General features: G+C 35.2%; 1 protein-coding gene and 1 long non-coding RNA gene across 3 annotated transcripts in view; one reads left to right on the forward strand and one right to left on the reverse strand.

The window, feature by feature from the left end:
• The window catches only part of LOC123673652 (SCY1-like protein 2), a 224,692-nt gene that overhangs the window by 29,584 nt on the left and 180,360 nt on the right, over nucleotides 1-14,748 (reverse strand). The gene's annotated exons all lie outside the window — the stretch shown is intronic.
• LOC123673661 lies at nucleotides 13,540-14,005 on the forward strand. Its single transcript, XR_006746531.1, has 2 exons — nucleotides 13,540-13,709; nucleotides 13,764-14,005. It is a non-coding gene; the product is annotated as an uncharacterized LOC123673661 (long non-coding RNA).

Here is a 14,748-nt window from a genome sequence, read left to right on the forward strand (position 1 = left end):
AAATTTGGACACGTATCGTTTGAGGGTTGGTACTAACTAAAAATCATATGGATTTAATACTGGCACCGCCATCTGTGCATGAGACCAGGTACTTTTCAATTGGCCAAATAATATTGAATTTACCGTCAAAAGGTGATGTTGAACAAACTCAAGAACCTAAGAGTTTTGGAAAATCCAAAAATAATTTTCAAGTTTTGTATTAGGGAGAAAGAATTCATATGATGACACGGTTCCAAGAAAACCACCTGAAATTTGTCTTGGATTTTTCAAAACTCTGTTACTTCTGATTTTCTGAACTACAATTGGAAAAGGTCTACTGATATGAAATATTGTAATTGCAACTGACAAATCAAAATGAGGTAGCCAGACGTCCGGCTGTCTAATAAGCTTCGGAAATTTTTTTTTAATAAAAACTGCATGATAATATTCACAATATGGTAGCAAAATATCGTCAACAATTGTGCTGACTGAAGGTAGCGTAGCATACAATATATCATGAAATATTCTCAGATATTTGCCAGGTGTGTATGTTTATGATTCAATTCCCTCGGGTACCAAGGAAAAATTTATGTGGTATATTTATGGGAATGAAAAAATTAAGATGTATCCTAACCTTTTCCATATTCCCATAAAAACTCAGAATCAGCCGCCAATTTGGTATCATAACCCCAAGATGTATAAGTTGTCGCCCACGTTCTCAAGGATCGAATAGAAATCCGATGTGAAAATCTTCCATATAATGACCCGACAGCGAAATTGAAAAACTCCAGTAGCTTTTGCAGCTTGGCAGAATTTCATTACTAGGGAAAACTCGTTAAATTGAGGAAAACAGAGAAATGTTTCGTTCTCATATTCATTTAGCTCGAGGTTGTTTTTCCAACGAAATAAAGCAATTCGCTACTGAACTCCGTATCCAGTTAGCATTATACTAGTGAAAAATTGAGGGTTGGGTGAGAATTGTTGTATTGTTTTTAGAGGGGCTCTGTGTTTATTTCTTGTTGATTCACCTCTCCGATGTTGATCACTGCGAGGTTCTCTTTCTTTGTTGTAATTCACTTTTCTACTAGGAAATTGGGGCAATGAGTTGAAGCTGAAGGCTTTTAAGAGAATACTCGATTGTCCAGTTTTTAGGTGTACTAAAAAAAAACCATTATTCTTCCAATAGATGGCTTAAGTTCATTGTATCTCACGTTGTATGAGTCCGATCGAATTCAACTAGATGGCGTTTAAAACATGAGATTTCGTACTACAAAAACTCTTTTGACAGTTTTGTGATTAGTTGATTCAGTTCAGATTGAGCGCGCGTCGAAGATGGGCACTAGCAAAGAGAAAATACGCTATAATTTACAGTTTTTCTTCGATAAACGTGAAAATGCGCCAGGCAGGTATTAATGGTCTTGCTGAATATACCCAGATGATTTTCACACCCAAAAAGAATGTATCATGTATTAAAAAAATCCATTATTTTACGCCATATTTCACAGTTTTTCTTCGATAATGGCGAAAATGCAAGCCAGGTGGCTGAAAATGTGAACAGTGCTTATGATCCTGATACTGTAACAGCCAATCACGTGCAATTTTGGTTTTGACAATTACGTTACGGTAATTTCAATGTCAAAAATAGACCACGCTCTGGAAGGCCAATTGTCGAAAATGTCGATAAAATCAAGGAAGAATTTTGTCTTCAAAATCGAGATCCATAATTGATTCCTCCTTTATTCTGCAGAAATGAGAAAATTTCATATATGCTTCAATGCTTCATAGTTTTCGTGCCAATTTATTGAGTTATATTTTGGAAATCTCTAGATGAACTGATAGCATGCCGGAGGTCGAGCATATTCTAACTTTTGAGCTCTTTATTGGCTGCATTAACTTCGACTTCGCTTCGTGGATATTGCCTCCACACAAACTGTGTGTAACTCTAGGCATATCGATTTTAATCTTTGTGTTCTTATCAATGCCAGGATCCCGGAGGAGGAATTGTTATTCCATCCCTGTAATATCTATCAGGCGGCATTTCCATGAGAGAAGGTATCTAACTTTGAAACTGAGGACCAACATGTATAAAGGGAGTATGTTTCTGGAATAGGTGCGTTGCTCTCAGTACCCACTTCATCATGATTTGGTCCTCTGGGGATCCTCTGTCACATTGCCAAGGCAGATTCTCTCAATGCCAACATGAGTGCAGTAGACTTCTCTTCATTGTTCCATCCATTAGCTGTTGCCGCCGCTTTAACCTGCTTATTTTACAGATACCAAGTTGACTGATCATTAAAAGTCGGTGATTTTAAGGAACTTCGCGATGTGATTCGTTTTTCTCGCGCTTTTTCTAGAGCAATCAGAACTATTTTTTGCTTCTTCTCGTGCTGCCAACGCTTCTTTCTTTATTCTTGTATCACTATAACATCTTTTTTATTTCTGTCCGCATCATACCGATTTCCTCCTTCAGATATACGATTTTTTCTTCGGTTTTTTGGAACATTTGTTCGAGAGATATTTCCTGTTGCTTTTCTTTTTTCTCCCACTTTTGTTATTCTACTTTTCGCTGTTCGTTCTCCTCTTGATTATATTTTTCTCTTCGTTCCTTTCTTTTGCTCATAAAATTGTTGTTTTATCATCATCATATGTCATCCATGTTATAGGTATGTTGTACTTCTTGTTTTTACCATAAATTGCTCGAATCAGCCACTAGAATCCCACTCCTGACACCAATTGTTACAATTCTGTGGTTTGTCTTTATTAAATAACCTTTTCAACTAATTCAATTCATTAACAACTTTTAACTTCATTATTTTATTGAGTATTTAAGAATAGTGATTGAATTTCAGAAACAGCAATTTGTATTTCTGAAAAGGAAAATTGTATTCAAGTAGTTATTGTTTCAGTTTCAGATAGTGTAATATGCAATTCAGAATAGTAACTAATGTGAGGTACCAGTGCAATACGCAATACAGGTATTACATAGATATGGCTAATGGGACATTGTGGTATTGAAAGGAAACAAAAAGCCGATGAACAGCATGAAAAGCATCAAATTTAACACCTATTGGTCTTTCTGTATCTGGAAGAGACCTATATAAAGCAACAGTCCAACAATGGGAGATGAAAAATAGAAAAACTCTCTGGAAGAACACTCCTGGACTTGCTAGGGCAAAGAAATTTGTGGTGCTTTCAACGACTTATACCAAGAAGCTCTTGAAGCTACCCCGAACTGAGGTTCGGGTAATGGTGGTCACTGGACACTGGACAGGACACTGTCGGTTCAAGTACCTTTTGTACCGCATATGGGTAAGTCAGCAGATGAGATTTTCAGGCTCTGTGGAAAAGAAGTAGAAACACTCGAACACATAGTGTGCTAATGTCCGGTCTTGACTGGCCCAAGGACCACTCATATGGAAAAGCCTGTCCTGGATACTCACGACCTAATAGGTAAGGCTCCTAAAGATGTCCTCGGCTTCGTTGGTTAAGAACAAAAGATCAATTTGGACGGAGTTCCCGGAAGGCTAACACAGCTATAATAACATTAATTCTGAATGACAATTTCCTATTTCTGAATTTCAGTTATCAAATTTGATTTCCATTATCTGAAATCAATTTTTCGTTTTCTGAATCACATATTGCTATTCTGAAATACATATTATTACCATTTCTGAATAACAACCTCCTATTCTAAATTACAATTTCCATCTTTTTGAATTCAATTTTCTTTTCTGAATTACATTTTGAGCTTTTTCAATTACAATTGGAAATGGCGTAGCAGAGGAATAATAATCACTCTATCACCGAACTCTACTACTACTTATACCAATGTGAACGAAGCTTCTCAGATGGTAGTAGGGGTTGATTATTACATTTATTCCTTTATGTTTCACCTCTGATGGCTTGGCTGATTCTGTATGAAACCGTATGTCATTACAGGGATAATAACCAAAATGTGTCCCCTGCATATTAACAATACATCATTATTATTTTTACCATTAAATAACCGAGACCCAAGACGGACCGAAATTCATCTTAGGACCCTCCGTTGTCATAGCATCAAATTAAACTACACCCGAGTATGAGGAAAAACCACCTGGAACATTGTGAATTATTGCTTGACCCAAGCCAGAGGAATTTCACTGAATGTTGTAACGCTCCACATCTGTTCGAATGATGGTTGTGAGAAAGTTCTGTCGTGCTAGGGGGGGCGCTACTTAACCCCCTATGATTGATGAGGGGCCAGGCAGCGTCTGAGCGACCGGTCTGGTCGGACAAAACACACACGACATTGAATTTTCGGGACTTACATAACTGGACGGCACCGACAGGCTCGAGCCCTCTTGGGACACCGAGCTGTAACCTATCGCGCCCTGTGCGAACAATTCACCCTCTCAGATTTATTGAAGCGAATTCGGACAGAATCGTCTACAACCAGAAGCGATACTTGATTTCTTCTTGTTTGGGGGGTAGAGGTTGCGCTTGCACATTGTTCGAACTGTTGCTTTGGGGATTTGAGGTAGGGATGTTATGAAAAGAACTGAACAGGTTAGCTCAACCTGTTCCGGGTACCTGTTCTTTTCAAAGAACCTAACCTGTTCTTTTCTTTGAGTGTTTTTGCGCAATGCTCGATTGAATCTGCTTTCGGAAGTGGGAGGTGCTATCGTTCTTCAAAAGGACAGGTTCTTTTGTTGCCTGTTCCGTGAAGAACAGATGGGCCGCTCAATGCTCCTGTTCTTTGAAACAACAGGTTGTTGGTTGTTCCGTAAAAGTGAAGATGCTCCCGTTCTTTCAAAGAACAGGCTGTTCCGAAAAGAGCAGTTACTAAACTAAATCTGCCTGTTGATCCCGTTCTTGGAAAATCCAGCCATTATTTTCATCGCATGACAACATACAGAATAAAATAAATCCTTGAATAGACGCAGTAAAACCTTGGCTGGGACACTACATTGTAGTGTCCCATTGTAAGTGATCTTTCAAACTTTCATTCCTAACTTCATAAATGATTAATTACTCAACTTACCACTCATCACTAGTGAATATTTATGAATAGTAACAAATATTCTCAACTACTCACTAAATAGAAAACTATTCACTGAATAATCAATGAATATTCAACTATTTACTGATTCTTCATGAATTGAAAAGTAGTAATTGATTATTCAACTTTCCACTGAATATTCGACTATTCAGTGAATATTCGAATAATGCAAACCGCAATTAATCTAATAAATATTCAATGAATATTCGAATATTAAAATCATTAATTCATGATTCCCAGCCCTAATTTACAACCAAAGATTACCCACGACCATACATCTTTAAAAATCCATGACACCGGTGGGGTTTGAACCCACTGATATCGGCAACCTAGTCGACTTTCATGAAAGAACAGGTTACCAAAAGAACAGGTTAAAAAACAGGTTCTCGCAAAAAAACCGAACAATTCTGAACTGTTCTTTCATTTAACCTGTACTTTAACAACTCTTGGGATGTTACGAAAATAATCGAACAGGTTATTCGCAACAGGTTAGCTCAACCTGTCCCAGGTACCTGTTCTTTTTAAAGAACCGAACCTGTTCTTTTCTAATAGATTCAGTGCTTCTGCGCAATGATTGATTGAATATTCTCTCAGATAAACGGAACAGGTCCTTTTCTTGGCTGTTCCGTAAAGAGCAGATGAGCTGCTAACTACTCCTGTTCTTTAAAAGAACAGGTTCTTGACTGTTCTCAAAAGAGCAGTTACTAAACTAAAATGATCCCGTTCTTTGAAGTCTAAAAGAACGGGTTTCAGGCTGTGCCGAGAAGAAAAATGAATGAATGACTTTCATAAGAGAACAGGTTCTCACAAAAACAGTTCTTAACTGTTCTTTCATCTAACCTGTTCTTTAACAACTCTAATGTGAGGTTTTGGGGGTATAGAGTGGGCGCGCATTACGATCAGCTCTTAATGCTAGGCCTACGGTTATTGGTTCCGATCCCAGTTGGACGTTATTACTGTGGGGACATTAATGGCAATCAATTTTGGTAGAGGGTTGCTTATACCTATGGACTGAAAATGGTTTCCTTTTTCTTCGAGTTTAGTTCTTTTTTGGAAAGCTACAGTTTCAACTATCGAATACAGGGTGTTCCATCATTGACGCGACGCTGTATTACGGTTTTTTGAGATGCTGATCACTGAGTTAATTATTTATTTGGTTTTGTCCGCACATTAACTCGCATATAGTACCCGACCCCTTGTTCCTGGGAGAAGATTGAGTATGCGCTGGTATTTCAACCTATAAACTACAATCCAATATGATCGTTTTTGTCATTAGTTATTAGCTCTTATCGCTTGCAAAACCGCTAATTTTTCCTTCTGATTATTAAAGCCTTAGAATTAACTCTTCTTATTATATTGACAGAGACAATTTCATTATTGCTTATGATAAAGGTAGAGTGCATGTGCAATCAAAAGGACCACCCAGATTTAGAGATTCACGGCTTGACTTGATATTCAAGCTATTCGAGTTGGCTTGACTTGAAATCAAGTTAAGTATGATACCAAGTCAAGCAATTAATATCTCAAACAAGTCTAGTCAAAACTCATGGAATGTAATTTGTCATCAGCTTGATTTTCAAGTGAAGTAGTTGGTTAAAATATCAAGCTATTTGACTTGAATCTCTACCCAGAACACCCCTTCATCTTCAGAAGTTCCAACAGCTATTTGTGTCTGGTACCATGGCATTCTAATTCAAATAAAATATAGAGTCCATTTCTCTCTAGCAACAACTTGAGTTGACGCATTCTCTAACAGCGATCAAGCGCTGAAATTTTCGATTTTTTTTTAGGCTTCATTTGCGCTACATTTTTAAATTGTTTGGGAATACTAAGGTTCTACCGAAAAAGTGTAAATAACCAAACATACGTTTTTCTAATGGAACAGCCTGTTTTAATTGAATTTTCAGATTGCATGGAATGAATCTTTGAAAATGCGCAGTTTTCGAAATATGATTTTTTTTAAATGTTTAAAATATTTTCGAACGAAATACGTCCAAATATTCTGTTTTCAATTTTCAGATAATTTATAACGATTTTATCTGTGAAACTAATTACTCAATTTGATGAAATTTAATAAGAAATTATTAAAAATTTTGAATGAATCCTGGATGAATGGATTATATGAAAATTAATCTAAGGCTGAAGCTAAAATAAACTGAATAACGATTATTCATCCCAAAATGGCGAAGGTGCCAGGTGTACTTATTTTAAGGCGGCCACTCACGAGGCACCCATGGTCGAGCGATCGGATCATTTTACAGTCGAGCAGCTCGGGACACGGCCGCACGACTGTAAATCAGAGAATGAACTTGACTGCCCGACTGGAATCTCTTGGGTGCCTGGATTCCAAATTCTCGAGTAAATGCCTCGTGAGTGGCGGGCATTAGCAATGGTATGAAGTCACGCATGGTGAATCACAAAGGCAAACTGTATTCACTTTGAGAGGGACATAAAATCTGACAATTTCTGAAATGTGTTGTCAAAAAGGATATGATGCCACTTAATGTGAGGTACTGTATTGTAGGTATTTATTTCAGACGAATTGATCACCATTTAAATGAAATGTTGATTTCATAAGGATTTAATAGAATCCTTCAGTACCTATGCAATGAAATGTTCGGAATGAAATTTCTGAATTTGTTTTCATTATTTCATCGATCGTAAATGTCATGCTAAAATGAATGAAATATATTTAATTTTTTTCTCGCAACATAATATCAGGAAATGATAATGAATAACTCTCTCCTAAAATAGGTAAGCATAAATCCCTCATGGAATTTAATTCAATAAGTTTTGGATTTTCCTTCGATAAGGTTTTTTTCTTGGCAGACTTCCCGCAATTTGTTAGGATCAAATTCAAAATGAACCCGAAGAAATGAAAATTCAAGCGCCCATTCCATCTTATCGAAACTTCCCAAGAGATTCATAGATCGATTCGATTCAATCTGTCAAAAGTCCAGGAACTTCAACTTTGTTCTGTAATTGATTTGGGAATTTTATAACAGATCGAACTATGTGCAAGTTTAGATGGATACTTCTAATCTATTTGTACCTCTATGAAGCTCAAACTAACTAACATATAAGTACCTGTAGTTCTTATTTTGTTGGAATTCTTCAGATACTTTTTGGCACTTGTATCATTGTTATCTCGAACGAATCACTGATTGGAATTTTCCTGTTGATCAGGTAACAATATTTATTGAAAAAAATTTATTTTTTTCACTAGTATTTGATTGATATCTCACTAACGAAAAATTTTATTTATTGGTCTTTAAAAAAAGGAAGCTTTTATTTTAATTCTATGAACTGAATTGAAGAATTGCATTCAAATGATTTTGATCTGACCTAAATCTAAAGTTCTTCGAAATTTCTGAATTAGACAGGGTGTTTCATTAGGAAACGGAAATACTTCACAGGTGCGTAGGTGGCACCAAGGCGGTTTTGGAGATACCCCATTTATTGGGTCTTACTGTCTTCATAGCCAAGATAGAGGGTGTTTTATGAATTTTGCCCGTTTCTTTCTGAGGCCATATCAAACGAACCACCCGGTATATTTTCTTCATATTTGGCAAATATGTTCCTAATTTAGAGCCCAAACGTATCATGCAATAACCGCCTTTAAAATCCAGGTCCGGGTTAACAAAAAATTATGAATCGTTTGAATCCTCGAAACAACACCCTGTACATCGGAATTTCGAAAATCTGTTTTAATTTTCGGAAACACCACTAAAAACTAAACTGAGACGTGTAAAAACTTTCGTACAGACAGTTTTACTGCACAAATTTTCAACGTAGAAGTGAAGTTTTTAAGAACTTGGATAATTGAAAGAGGTTTGAAGTGACTTTTAACAATGAATTATCAAACATATTGAATCCATAATTATTTCAACATTTCTTTGTAATTCATTTTTACATTGGTTTTCCTTTTTATAGCTGTATACTATTTCAGTTTGTATTTTTGAGTTACTCTCTCGTCGTTTCTCATTACTGCACACATTTTAGAATTTGGTTTGTTCAAAGTTGTTTAAAGTAATTTTTAGTGATAAATCTATAAGTAAGTTATTGAGAGCATAGTCCTCTTTTGTGTGTAAAGTCTATTGTTTCTTTCAGCACAGTTGTTTACACTACTGCGAATAATCATAAAATTTCGTATTCAATCAAGAAGGTTAACAATCATCACTTTGACAGATCATTGTTGTTTAGGATAATTCAGATCATATTCATAGTTTCCTCATTGTTATCAGTGATTAAGTGTTTTGTTGAATTAGAAGAGGCTAGCCAGAAAATGAAAAACAATCCCAATGTGATTCGGAAGGCAGTTCGAGATATTCTAAAACGAGCAAAAAAATGTTCAGATCAAAATGAAGGACATTTAGAGCCGTTTTTGTATTTCTTTTCCAATTATTTTGTTATTATATTTTTTGTTCATAATTGTTTCAAATTATACGATAGCAACCTAATGCAACTCAATTCTCAATAAATAGAAACTGAAATAGTATACAGCTATAAAAAGGAAAACCAATGTAAAAATGAATTACAAAGTATTGTTGAAATAATTATGGATTTGAAGTAATTTGAAGTACACGTCTCAGTTCAGTTTTTAGTGGCGTTTCCGAATATTAAAACAGATTTTCGAAATTCCGATGTACAGGGTGTTGTTTCTAGGATTCAAACGATTCATAATTTTTTGTTAACCCGGACCTGGATTTTCAAGGCGGTTATTGCATGATACGTTTGGGTTCTCAATTAGGAACATATTTGCAAAACATGAAGAAAATATACCGGATGCTTCGTTAGATATGGCCTCAGAAAGAAACGGGCAAAATTCATAAAACACCCTGTATATCGGCTACGAAGACAGTAAGATCCAATAAATGGGGTATCTCCAGAACCGCCTTGGTGCCACCTACGCACCTGTGAAGTATTTCCGTTTTCCAATGAAATACCCTGTATATACAAAATTTCAATGTTAAATAATCAACAAAAGTCTACTTTTTTTTAGTTTAACACGTATAAAGGAACTACATTGCTTTAGCTTTTCGACTCGATTCAGGACCTACATACGTACCACAGATTTAAGTTCCTGATTCCTTTAAAAATTATGACACATTGCTGAATATCGCTTCTGTATGTTTCAGTTCTGTATAATACAGCGGGAATGAAAGACATAAATGGTGGCAACCATATTTACTTTATAGCGAATAAATATTCCGCTTTGTGTTGAAACGAAGGTACACAGAGATAAAATATTTATATTCAATATATCGAAGTGGTGGAATATGTAGCCGAAATATCGGTGGAATATTTTCACGTCATAACCAATAATGATAATGTTGCCTTTCGGTATATCCCTTTTGAAATTTTCGCAATTTGGGTTAATATTGTACAGGTGGGCTGAATTGCTATGCATGTTGTATTTGTTTATTTACCCACACTCTAACGACTGAATATTCACTAAATTGGACACTTTAGAAGTGGAAACTCCTATTTATGGATAGACGAAAACAACTGTGTTTGGGGTAAACTCAATGTTGTAACCACATTCCTTAATTTACATTTGTTTTGGGGTATTCTGGGAAAGTTGCAATATGAATACAAAAAAAAACCCATAAATACAAATTTGCAACAACGATCCTTAAACAATGAGTAAATTGCTTTGTACAAGTATCCATCTCGATAATGAGAGAAAGAAAATACCGATGATGACAAAAAAAAAATGATGATTTGAATGGAAATTGAAGAGGAATAGATGGTGAAATTGTTCATTTTGGTTTAGTTTTCGAGTGAATTTAATTTTGATTTCAAATATCTGTACACAGTTGTCATTGAATAACTCCACAGTATTTTTTAAGTTTATTTGTAGTTTTCGAACGAATAAACTTATTATTCATTTATTTATTATTTATCAACCTGTATAATCTGCAAATTCTGTTGAACCAGAGTGATACATACAATTTATCAACTGCAACTGAAATGAGACTAGCTGATTTTTTATTTTTTATTCCATGTTATTTAGATGAATCTGGAAGTTCTAGGGTTGATTGAAATCTTATATTTACGTCAATCTTCGAAGGAGACTAAAGTCCCAATCATCAATAACGATCCTTGATGAAACAGGAAAAAGTTGCTGAGGGCCAGATCTGGCAAATACGGTGGATGCAGAAGCAATTCATTGGAATTTTGCCATTGTTTTCATTGATTCATGACACGGCGCATTGTCTTGATGAATCAGCATCTTTTTTTCTTCATGGGGCATTTTTAACGATTTCAACCTTTAAACGATATAATAACGCTATATAATAATCGCTGTTGATGGTCTGGCCCTTTAGTAATCAATGAAAATTATACCTTGCGCATCCCAAAATACTGATGCCATAACCTTGCCAGCGGACTGTTGAGTCCACTCAGCTGACTGTCGATTGAACTCCGGAGTGAAATGATGGATCCATGTTTCATCCATTGTCACATATCGACGCAAAATTTCAGGATTATTGCACTTAAACTGCTTCAAACACTGCTAATAATCATTAACACGTTGTTGCTTTTGATCGATTGTGAGCTCCCGCGGTACCTATTTCGCACACAGGTTTCTCATGTACAAATATTCGTGAATGATATGATGTACACGTTCAGATGATATCTTCACAATGTCTGCTATCTTGATGAACTTGACTTTACGGTCAGTCAAAATCATTTTGAGAACTTCTCTGATTTTTTCATCGGTGACAGCCATTTTTAGGCGTCTACTGCGATCGCCGTCTTCGGTGCTCATTTCACCACGTTTAAACTTAGAATATCAATCAATGATGGTTGACTTTCCTGGTGCAGACCTCGGAACTCTTCATCAAGCCAACATTTTGCTTCAACTGTCTTTTTGCCCTTCAAAAAGCAATATTTTATCAGTACACGAAATTCTTTTTTACATTTTTTTTCAAATAACTGAAGAAGCTAACTGAAAATCATATGGATTTAATACTAGCATCGCCATCTGTGCATCAGACCGGGGACTTTTCAATTGGCCTAATACCTAGTGAAAAAAGCAAACAATGTATCGATTCTGTCCATTAAGTTGTTGATACCTGATAAGCAGCAGGCTTATTAAAATATCGAAGGAAAATACGAATCGTAGGTATCAGAATACTCTGCAAAGTCCAATTATTATTGATTGCTTATATCTTAAATTCGCACGAGTTGAGTCAGGTCACTTCAATAAAAGAGTTTTTTTTTCTCCTTTAAACTATAACTTGAAATGTAATTTTAGAAATACTCAGAATTTTTCTGTTTCTGAATATGAATATTTTTATTCATTTGTACTATATTTATAATATTCCTTGGTATCGACTGATGTGGTCATCAGCCAACTTAATTCCATGTCGTACACAAAACGCAGATCACAGCAATCTCTGGTGATGCCAGTATGACATAAATAAATTGAAAATTCGAAATCAGTCAAAATTCTAAGTGATAAATATTCCCGAAATCCCCAAATAAAAAACAACCATGCAATCATTGAATAAACAACGACACAATGAAGGTTTACCGACCTCAACACCAAAGCGAATTCCGAAGAATTCCACATCTTCGTTTTCGTACGAACCGAAGAAAGATTTGTACCGGGCTTATTTGGGAAGTACCGCAGATGAAGCGATTCTGAATGGAGTAGAAGTCATATGCGATTTTTTTACCAATGTCGCCAGTCATGCCTGTCAGTATACAAATGGTTTCGCTCCAAAAGATCCCGATGAAGACGAATAGGTTTTATTGTATATTGTGGTGCTAGTTGACGCGATGTTTGTCGATGTTAGGTCTGTTACAGTAGAATATTTGTAGTTTTGAAATTATAGAAATGATGCAACTGATCTAAAAATTTTTTTTCTGGAACTGAGTACTTTGGCGAGGAGCTAGGAAAAGTGGTGAAGAACAAGACTAAGTTGAACTAAATGCTGACGTTTCATCCGTATATTCGAACTTTTTCGAGGCTGTATACAAGAAAGATACAAACATTCATCAGTACAATCCAATAGAACAATTAAAATGACAGAAAATAACAATGATAAAAATTGCATGAATACAAATGATGCAAACCAGATAAATTTTTATCATTGTTATTTGCTGTCATTTTAATTGTTCTATTGGATATATACGTTTCGATTTTTTTTACAATTTTACAACACAATTCTTCCTATTCAGTGTCTTATAGATAAAAATTCACTGAATTTACTAACTTAGAACATACTCACATTTAAAAACAACGCGAGAAAACTGAAAAAAAAAACAAATTTTACAGAGATAGCGTTCTAAACAGGTAGAGCCATAGCTGTATATCGCGTACAGGCTTCAGCCTCTGCGATTCATGTTTATGGCACAATAAACTATTATTATTATCATTATATTTTTCCTTACTCTTCTGTGAATTGGATATGCATTGATATGTTTACTTCATTTTTATTATCCGTCAGCATATTAAACTATTATATCTGAATTCAAAGTAATGTTTTTGGATATCCATCCATTCAAACATTTATCTACTCGAATGATACATCATTTTTGTTGAGGAAATAAAAGCCCAGACTCTGAGTGGGAGTATGATACAGGCGCTGTAGGTGTTGGAAATCTGGTGTCCTGGATATCAATACTGTGAAGAATGTGTTGTGTCCTATAGAGGCAGATATATCCTACAAAATATCCAGTGGGTGAGATGATCTTCAAATGAAGCAGGGTTTTTACCAAGAATAATTTTCAGATCTCCAAGAGATGGATGGGAAAATATAACTTATCATGTAAAGGCTTCAATTCTTAATGTATTTAAAGAAAGAATTTATAATGCATACTTTGGTATATATAGCAATTTATTATTCTTTGTTGAGTTGTTTCCTACCTTCTACTTGCTGTTTGTAATGATGAAAAAAAGAAGGGGTTATTATTATCATGTTTCAATGAAAACCGTATGGTCTACGCCTTCTCTTTGGTTTGGTAATTATTCTTGAACAACATGTTTGTACTTCCTCTTGAACGTAGGACTCTTCAGCTTCTTCTTCCGGCTCAGATAAGGCACATTTCCATTTATTGAGAATTTCTATTAAGAGTAGTAATAATATCAGGAAAGATTCATCAGGAGTGGGGCCAAAGATATTTCTGTAAATGTCCAAGTTGCATCTGCAACGTAAATTTCTACGGGAGCCGCCATTTTCTTCCATTCCAATCTTCTCTGAGTCAAAATTTGGGGGATTATTAGGTATATTAGGTAGTTGAGGTTTTGTTTTTAGGTATCTTATGCATGGTGAACAAGCAAGTATTGATATTTGATGATATGAAGTGCAAGTATTTGCACATAATGGGAAAAAAATTCGGTGACAGTTGGTTTGAAATTATATGTTTCTTCTTCTTCTTTTCTTCGTATTGTATATTACTTTATCAGTGAATTATGAATTCAACTTGATGGCATCATATTTTTTCGTTTCCTTTCTGACAATAATAACCTAATTATATTGAGTCACAAATCAAATGGTATATATTCAAATGAATGACTTCTTTAACAAATTTATTATACACATCTAACTGTGTTTATGAATGATATTGTTGACAGAAAAAGGAGAACAACATGTTACATCTATTTTATTTTCTCATTTATGTGAATCGATAGATTGCATAGATGACAAATGCTAGCCATTTGGCTAGCTATAGATCGAAATGGATAGAATTCTATGAATCTATAGGAAAATGAATTG

This window comes from Harmonia axyridis, chromosome 2 (genome assembly GCF_914767665.1).
Source record: "Harmonia axyridis chromosome 2, icHarAxyr1.1, whole genome shotgun sequence".
In the NCBI taxonomy this organism is placed as follows: Eukaryota; Metazoa; Arthropoda; class Insecta; order Coleoptera; family Coccinellidae; genus Harmonia; species Harmonia axyridis.